The following is an 8,907-nucleotide window of genomic DNA, read 5'->3' as shown; positions in this document are numbered from 1 at the left end:
AGCGAGATATTTGTATTGTCCCCTTATATACTTATACATGGTTATTAGATCGCCCCTCAGTCGTCTTTTTTCTAGACTAAATAATCCTAATTTCGCTAATCTATCTGGGTATTGTAGTTCTCCCATCCCCTTTATTAATTTTGTTGCCCTCCTTTGTACTCTCTCTAGTTCCATTATATCCTTCCTGAGCACCGGTGCCCAAAACTGGACACAGTACTCCATGTGCGGTCTAACTAGGGATTTGTAGAGAGGCAGTATAATGCTCTCATCATGTGTATCCAGACCTCTTTTAATGCACCCCATGATCCTGTTTGCCTTGGCAGCTGCTGCCTGGCACTGGCTGCTCCAGGTAAGTTTATCATTAACTAGGATCCCCAAGTCCTTCTCCCTGTCAGATTTACCCAGTGGTTTCCCATTCAGTGTGTAATGGTGACATTGATTCCTTCTTCCCATGTGTATAACCTTACATTTATCATTGTTAAACCTCATCTGCCACCTTTCAGCCCAAGTTTCCAACTTATCCAGATCCATCTGTAGCAGAATACTATCTTCTCTTGTATTAACTGCTTTACATAGTTTTGTATCATCTGCAAATATCGATATTTTACTGTGTAAACCTTCTACCAGATCATTAATGAATATGTTGAAGAGAACAGGTCCCAATACTGACCCCTGCGGTACCCCACTGGTCACAGCGACCCAGTTAGAGACTATACCATTTATAACCACCCTCTGCTTTCTATCACTAAGCCAGTTACTAACCCATTTACACACATTTTCCCCCAGACCAAGCATTCTCATTTTGTGTACCAACCTCTTGTGCGGCACGGTATCAAACGCTTTGGAAAAATCGAGATATACCACGTCCAATGACTCACCGTGGTCCAGCCTATAGCTTACCTCTTCATAAAAACTGATTAGATTGGTTTGACAGGAGCGATTTCTCATAAACCCATGCTGATATGGAGTTAAACAGTTATTCTCATTGAGATAATCCAGAATAACATCCCTCAGAAACCCTTCAAATATTTTACCAACAATAGAGGTTAGACTTACTGGCCTATAATTTCCAGGTTCACTTTTAGAGCCCTTTTTGAATATTGGCACCACATTTGCTATGCGCCAGTCCTGCGGAACAGACCCTGTCGCTATAGAGTCCCTAAAAATAAGAAATAATGGTTTATCTATTACATTACTTAGTTCTCTTAGTACTCGTGGGTGTATGCCATCCGGACCCGGAGATTTATCTATTTTAATCTTATTTAGCCGGTTTCGCACCTCTTCTTGGGTTAGATTGGTGACCCTTAATATAGGGTTTTCATTGTTTCTTGGGATTTCACCTAGCATTTCATTTTCCACCGTGAATACCGTGGAGAAGAAGGTGTTTAATATGTTAGCTTTTTCCTCGTCATCTACAACCATTCTTTCCTCACTATTTTTTAAGGGGCCTACATTTTCAGTTTTTATTCTTTTACTATTGATATAGTTGAAGAACAGTTTGGGATTAGTTTTACTCTCCTTAGCAATGTGCTTCTCTGTTTCCTTTTTGGCAGCTTTAATTAGTTTTTTAGATAAAGTATTTTTCTCCCTATAGTTTTTTAGAGCTTCAATGGTGCCATCCTGCTTTAGTAGTGCAAATGCTTTCTTTTTACTGTTAATTGCCTGTCTTACTTCTTTGTTTAGCCACATTGGGTTTTTCCTATTTCTAGTCCTTTTATTCCCACAAGGTATAAACCGCTTACACTGCCTATTTAGGATGTTCTTAAACATTTCCCATTTATTATCTGTATTCTTATTTCTGAGGATATTGTCCCAGTCTACCAGATTAAGGGCATCTCTAAGCTGTTCAAACTTTGCCTTCCTAAAGTTCAATGTTTTTGTGACTCCCTGACAAGTCCCCCTAGTGAAAGACAGGTGAAACTGTACAATATTGTGGTCGCTATTTCCTAGATGCCCAACCACCTGCAGATTTGTTATTCTGTCAGGTCTATTAGATAGTATTAGGTCTAATACAGCCATTTGCTGAGGGGCAGCTCCTATATAAAGTTCCCCGGCCCTATGGGCAGGGCCTGAGATACTCACAAAGCTCCTGATCTTTGCTATGTGTCTTTGTGTTCCTGCACCTCTCCTGTCTATGTTTTGGTACCAAAGTCCTTGCCTTGATTCCTGTTTTGTCCTGTTCTGGCACCTGTCCTGGAGGCTGTATATCCAGGCCTGAATCCTTGATCCTGTACCTGTCCTGTACCTGAACCTGTCTGAACTGTGTCTGCTGTGATTATGTTCGTGGAATCCCTCTGCATCTGGAGCCTCACACCCAGTGACTTTGAGTCTCTTGAAACCGGTGTTTCTTCTGAGCATCTACTACTCTGCTCTGACTACCATGCGGTGTTAACCCCGTCTGGCTCACGTCCAGTACGGCGGTGCTGGCACCATTACACTTGAGTTCCTTCCTAGGTCCGATGCCCAGAGCCTGACGACCGCAGTCTGGAACCTGATGACTGCTGCCTGGAGCTTGGAGCCTGATGACTGGTGGTGCCTGTAGGTCGTGTCGGATATCTGGAACCGAACGACTCGTGTCTGATTTCTGCTGGTGACCCTGGGTCCTGATGTCCTGTCTGTACCCTGATGTCCTGCCTGTGTCCTGATGACCTCATGAACCCTGATGTTCTCGTGTGTCCTGATGTCTTACCTGCATCCTGATGACCTCGTGTTCCCTGATGACCTGATGTCCTTCCTGTGTTCGATGTCCTGATGTAACTGATGACCTGGGCTGCCACGCCAGTGTCCCAGCTGATGACATGGGCTGCCACGCCATCGTCCCAGATGTCTATCTAGTATTCCTGTGTCTTGATGCCCTGCCTGTGTCCTGATGTCCTGAGGTCTCTCCTGAGTCCAGATATTCTGAAGTCCTGTCTGTATCCTGATGTCTTGCCTGTGTCCTGATGTCCTCGTGTACTCTGATGTTCAGCCTGGGTCCTGATGTCCCGCCCATGTGTGCCTCGGTGATCCGTTGGTGCCTTGGGGTCCACTGGGTGGTACCCTTCTGGAGGTCTGGAATCGGGAGCCTGACATCGTCATGTTTTGTTTATGTACTCTGTGACTTTACTTTAGTAAACTTTACTTTCTCTATACCTGAAGTTGTGCGGTGTAATCAAGTCCTACTTGTCTCTTTCCTTGTCCACTTGCTCAGCTGCCACAGAACCCCGGTCTCTGCTCTCCCCTAGTTCGGGTAGGCCCGGGTCTCCCTCTGCGGTTTAAAGGGTCCATATTTCATCCCCGGGGGACGTACGCCCCACGCCTTCTGAGGTTGGTCGGCTTTGGGGCGTCTATGGGCTGGGCCGCATCTGCGGCTGCAGCTGATCGTTAACGTTATGCTCCAGGAAGACATCCAGGCCTCTCTTGAACCCCTCGACTGAGTTCGCCATCACCACCTCCTCAGGCAAGCAATTCCAGATTCTCACTGCCCTAACAGTAAAGAATCCTCTTCTATGTTGGTGGAAAAACCTTCTCTCCTCCAGACGCAGAGAATGCGCCCTTGTGCCCGTCACCTTCCTTGGTATAAACAGATCCTCAGCGAGATATTTGTATTGTCCCCTTATATACTTATACATGGTTATTAGATCGCCCCTCAGTTGTCTTTTTTCTAAACTAAATAATCCTAATTTTGCTAATCTCTCTGGGAATTGTAGTTGTCACGGATCGGGGGTGACCTTTGGCCAGCACCCGGCTATCACATGTGCAGGGGGGCTTATCTTAGTTATCCCTCCACTGCTACACCCCCATAGCATGATGCTGCCACCACCATGTTTCACTGTTGGGATTGTATTGGGCAGGTGATGAGCAGTGCCTGGTTTTCTCCACACATACCGCTTAGAATTATCACCAAAAAGGTCTATCTTCGTCTCATCAGACCTGAGAATCTTATTTCTCATAGTCTGGGAACCCTTCATGTGTTTTTTTATCAAACTCTATGCGGCTTTCATATGTCTTACACTGAGGAGAGGCTTCCGTCAGGCCACTCTGCCTTAAAGGCCTGACTGGTGGAGGCTGCAGTGATAGTTGATGTGGCGACATCACATTTAGTCTGAATTACCCAGATATATTATTTCAGTAGGCCCAGGGACATGAGCTAGAGTTCAGGTTCCGTCACATTTAGCGACGCTGCAGCGATACCGACAACGATGCCGATCGCTGCAGCGTCGCTGTTTGGTCGCTGGAGAGCTGTCACACAGACAGCTCTCCCCGACCAACTATGCGAAGTCCCCGGGTAACCAGGGTAAACATCGGGTTACTAAGCACAGGGCCGCGCTTAGTAACCCGATGTTTACCCTGGCTACCAGTGTAAATGTAAAAAAAAAAAAACACTACATACTTACATTCCTGTCGCGTCCCCCGGCGCTCTGCTTTCCTGCACTGTGTAAGTGCTGGCCGTAAGAGCAGAGCGGTGATGTCACCGCTGTAATTGCTTTACGGCTGGCCGGCGCTGACACAGGATGCAGGAGGAGTGCAGGGAAGCAGAACGCCGAGGGACGCCAGACACCGGAATGTGAGTATGTAGTGTTTTTTTTTTTTTACATTTACACTGGTAACCAGGGTAAACATCGGGTTACTAAGCGCAGCCCTGCGCTTAGTAACCCGATGTTTACCCTGGTTACCAGTGAAGACATCGCTGAATCGGCGTCACACACGCCGATTCAGCGATGTCAGCAGGTGATCCAGCGACGAAATAAAGTTCTGGACTTTCTGCTACGACCAACGATGTCACAGCGGGATCCTGATCGCTGCTGCCTGTCAAACACAACGATATCGCTAGCCAGGACGCTGCAACGTCACGGATCGCTATCGTTATCGTTGTGAAGTTGGTCAGTGTGACGGTACCTTTCATGTGAAAATGACTGTTGGTCCTTGTTGTAGTGAATACACTGGCTGTCATTTATTGACTGTCTGCTGATTAGCTATTGTTTCTGTCCTAGTGCTATTCTACTATCTTTGGGAAACAAAGGTGCAATGTTTGAATGTTTGTTAATATGTTAATGACCCATTGGTGCTCTGCAATATGAAGGACAATCTATGCATGTTGTTTGCACACTCCTGCAGTGAGGGATGGCCTCCTACCTCCTTCCCCCCAGCCTGTGGTGGAATGACTGAATGAGAAGTTGTGACCTATAAAAAGGAAGATCTGCCTGTGTTCAGAGAGTCTACATTACAGAAGTCATGGCATCATCACTCCAACTGAAGAAATTCAGAGCTGCCACATTTGATCATCTCTGAACCATGGATGGGTTCAGGTTCAAGTGTGGAGCCACGGGTGGGGTAGTGGCTCCACACTTGATGGCAGCAAGTGGGATACTACTCAGCCCTGCGGAATCGGGGGAGCTGCAGGGGACTGGTGTTCGTAGATACCGTCCAGGGCTCCACAACCAGGGAGGCATATAGACAGACCCAGCAGACCATTGATGAGGCACGCACAGCAGGTTTTGGATGCTACCATGTCCAACCCCACCAACACGGCCTTGGGAAGAGGACCAGAGTGGATGTATAGCCGCAACAAGAAACGTCATCTACAGGAGCTGTGCCAGCTTTGACGGATTGAATACCGGACCACCATCACTCAGTCAAATTTGATCAACAAATTGGGATGCCCAAAATGTCGTGGATGATGATGAAAACTCCACTGAAGTGGACCCAGTGGAATTAAGCTGTTTTCCAAATCCAGGATTCAGTGGTAGTCTGGAATCTAATACCCAGTCACCAGCAGCCCAAATCTAGAAATTGTTGATTGCATTGGGACCCAGAGCCTCAAGTAAAGGTACCTTCACACTGAGCAACTTTACAACGAGAACGACAGCGATCCGTGACGTTGCAGCGTCCCGGATAGCGATCTCGTTGTGTCTGACATGCAGCAGCGATCAGGATCCTGCTGTGACATCGCTGGTCATAGCTAGAAGTCCGGAACATATTTTTTCATGGAGCGAACAACCAGCGAGAACGATAAGTACGTCACTGGATCGCTCCTGCATCGTTCTGGTGTTGCCGTGTTTGACGTCTCCTAGCGACCTAAACAGCGACGCTGCAGTGATCGGCTCGTTGTCTATATCGCTTAATGTGACGGTACCTTTAGGAGAGTGCTTGTGTTATTGAATCAGTTTGGGGAGTTCAAGTACCCCTACCACCAATGCCGGATGCTATCTCCATGATGTCCCACCACCAAGGAAATCATCTTTGCTACAGAGACGTGCCAATGTTTAATGAGTCCAACACAGAGGTTGACGAACATTTACAAGATTTTGAGACTCTAATGCTGATGCATTTGGTGCCCATAGATGACTGGGCTAAATACCTGTGGACTAGTTTGGTCGGGCAGGATGCTGCCTCAATACTGCCTGGACTATGGAACTATTAAGGACACCCTGCTGGCACTTTTTACCATCACCCCGAGAGATATCACATCAAGTTTCGGACATTGTTTCGCCAGGGGGTCTCTTATGTAGAATTTGGCAGTCAACTTTGGAGACACTGCAACCGCTGGCTCGACGGTAGGTCTGCCCACTCCTTTGCAGCCCTTCGGGACATGACCGTGCTTGAGCAACTTATGGAGAACATGGCCCCAGAAATTCGAGAGTGGGTAGCCGACCAGAAGCCCGACATCCCAGAGCAAGCAGCCCAATTGGATGACAAGTTTACAGCCAACAGACACCGCTGGAGACCCAATATGCCCACCGATCCCAGAAGACCCATCAACCAACGATTTGACCAGCCAACAGTTACTCATGCAGGATTTTCCGGCTTCCCAGCAGAAAACCCACCAGGACAAAAGGTTATTAACAGTACCAGTGATTTGCATCACTCACAGTGCTGTTATACATGCGGGCTCCTTGGACACATTGCCAAAGATTGCTCCCAGGGTTGGGGCCCCATGCCTGGAGCCCATCTTCCGGCAAATCCATTCAATGTCTGTCAAGACGAGCCATCAGGGTCTGAGGGGCACTACTCTGGGATACACCAGCAAAGGATGAAGTGATATACCCTGTTCACATTATATGGCAGGTTGACCACTCTACACCAGCCAACCTCCATAGCTACCTCCAGTTAGTCAAGTTCAGTGATATCAAGGCCCAGGTACCTCGGGAACGCTGGGTCTTCCATCATCCTAGCCAGCCCAAATATTGTACAACCAGAACACCATTTACCAGTCTGCCTAGGGGCCTTTTCCAAGACTGGGGGTCAGCACTTGGGAAATGGGTGCATTTTTGTGGGCAATTTACCAGCCAATATACGAGAGAAGCAACTGGAGGAGGTGTTCCATAAGTATGGGAGGATCCGTACCATCGAGCTGAAGAATCATGGGGGAGGCGGTGCCACACCATTCACCTTCATCACCTTCAAGTATATGCGGGCGGCAGAAAATGCCTTGAGTGGAAGCAATGGATACGAGTTCGGTTCTCGTCGTTTACTTGTGGAGTTTCCCAGGTCAAGCAGGAGACCAGGAGGTGGTGATGGAGGACTCCACTAGAGGAACGGGTCACTTTCTCGGTGAACTGAATACAGAGTCCTTGTCTCAGAGCTTCCCCCCTCGAGAAGTTGGCAGGGTCTGAAAGATCATATGAGAGAAGCAGGAGATGTCTGCTATGCTTATGTGCACAAGGATGGCAGCAAGATGGTGGAGTTTGTTCACAAGGGCGACGTGGAATATGCTTTGAGGAAACTGGATGATACAAAGTTTCATTCTCATGAAGATGAAACTCCTTACGTTCGTGTTTCTGCTTAAAGACATTCTAACAGATTGTCCCCAATAAGTGGAGAAGGATGATTGGAAGTCTATTATGTCTGTCTAATTAAGATGGGGGAGGTATGTGGTGACATGGCATTTAATCTGAATTATCTAGACATATTATTTCAGTAGGCCCAGGGACATGAGCTAGGGTTCATGTGAGAATGACTGCTGACCCTTATTGTACTGAATTCACTACCTGCCATTTGTTGACTGGCTGCTGATTAGCTATTGTATCTGTCCTAGTATTGTTCTACAATCTTTGGGAAACAAAGGCACAATGCGTGAATGTTTGTTAATATGTATAACATTGCTTTGTCTTAAACCTAAAATGCTCAGTCAAATTTAAAAACTCTCGTTAAACCCAGAAACAGTAAAAGTAGATTTCCAGGATCAGGATAATTTAGGCTACGCATGGCTACGTTTTGCAGCCTGTACAGCCATTAGAAACCTGGGAAATGTCATGTTCAGTCTCAAAATAAAGATACATTTTCAGGGGAAATATACCTCACCCTGGGAGCCTCCCAGCCAAAGATATGGCAAGGAGAAGCTATTAATAACTTTTCAAAATAGGAGGTCCTCCCAGGAACAGCCCATCTGTGAGGTCAACAAAGGTGGGAGTTCCGAAGTTTATGGGCAACCCATAAGAGAAACAACCATTTTGAGACATGTTCAGAACCTGGGGGAAGACAGCTAACATCCATGCTGTGGACTGAATCTTTTCTTTGTGAACTCCCCTCCCCTTATCGACACGTCATACCTGTGACTGAGATATAGTAAGTTTCCCTGTTTTAATCCCTTTTATTTCTGATTGTCTGTACATATTGTAATTTGTCTCCTTTTGTAATATCTTTTGCATTTTTGTAAACACTGCCTATATTTTCTGGAGTAAACTTATAAATTTATTAGTTTCGTTCTCCTTGCTCTATAACTGAACCGATAAGTACTCCATGCCAAATCATGCTACCTGTGGGTTGGTTCCTGACTCGATATAGGCTTTAGTATCAAATAAGGAACTGTTGGCAGCATAGGGTCCTGGTGGTATTGGGGAACTCTGGCAGTGACGGATTGCAGGTTTATGTTTGTATTCCCTGCCTGGGACTAGGTATATACATTCCACCCTCACTGCAGAGCGC

At 46.6% G+C, this 8,907-nt stretch overlaps 1 pseudogene; it reads left to right on the top strand.

Moving 5' to 3' along the window:
* Positions 1-6,571: 6,571 nt before the first annotated feature.
* LOC138657558 (serine/arginine-rich splicing factor 9 pseudogene) lies at positions 6,572-7,810 on the top strand (annotated as a pseudogene).
* The last annotated feature ends 1,097 nt before the right edge of the window (positions 7,811-8,907 follow it).

The sequence above is a fragment of the Ranitomeya imitator genome, chromosome 1 (assembly GCF_032444005.1).
Source record: "Ranitomeya imitator isolate aRanImi1 chromosome 1, aRanImi1.pri, whole genome shotgun sequence".
Classification (NCBI taxonomy): domain Eukaryota; kingdom Metazoa; phylum Chordata; class Amphibia; order Anura; family Dendrobatidae; genus Ranitomeya; species Ranitomeya imitator.
The sequence above is the reverse complement of the archived record's forward strand: the minus strand, read 5'-3'. Positions and strand labels throughout refer to the sequence as shown.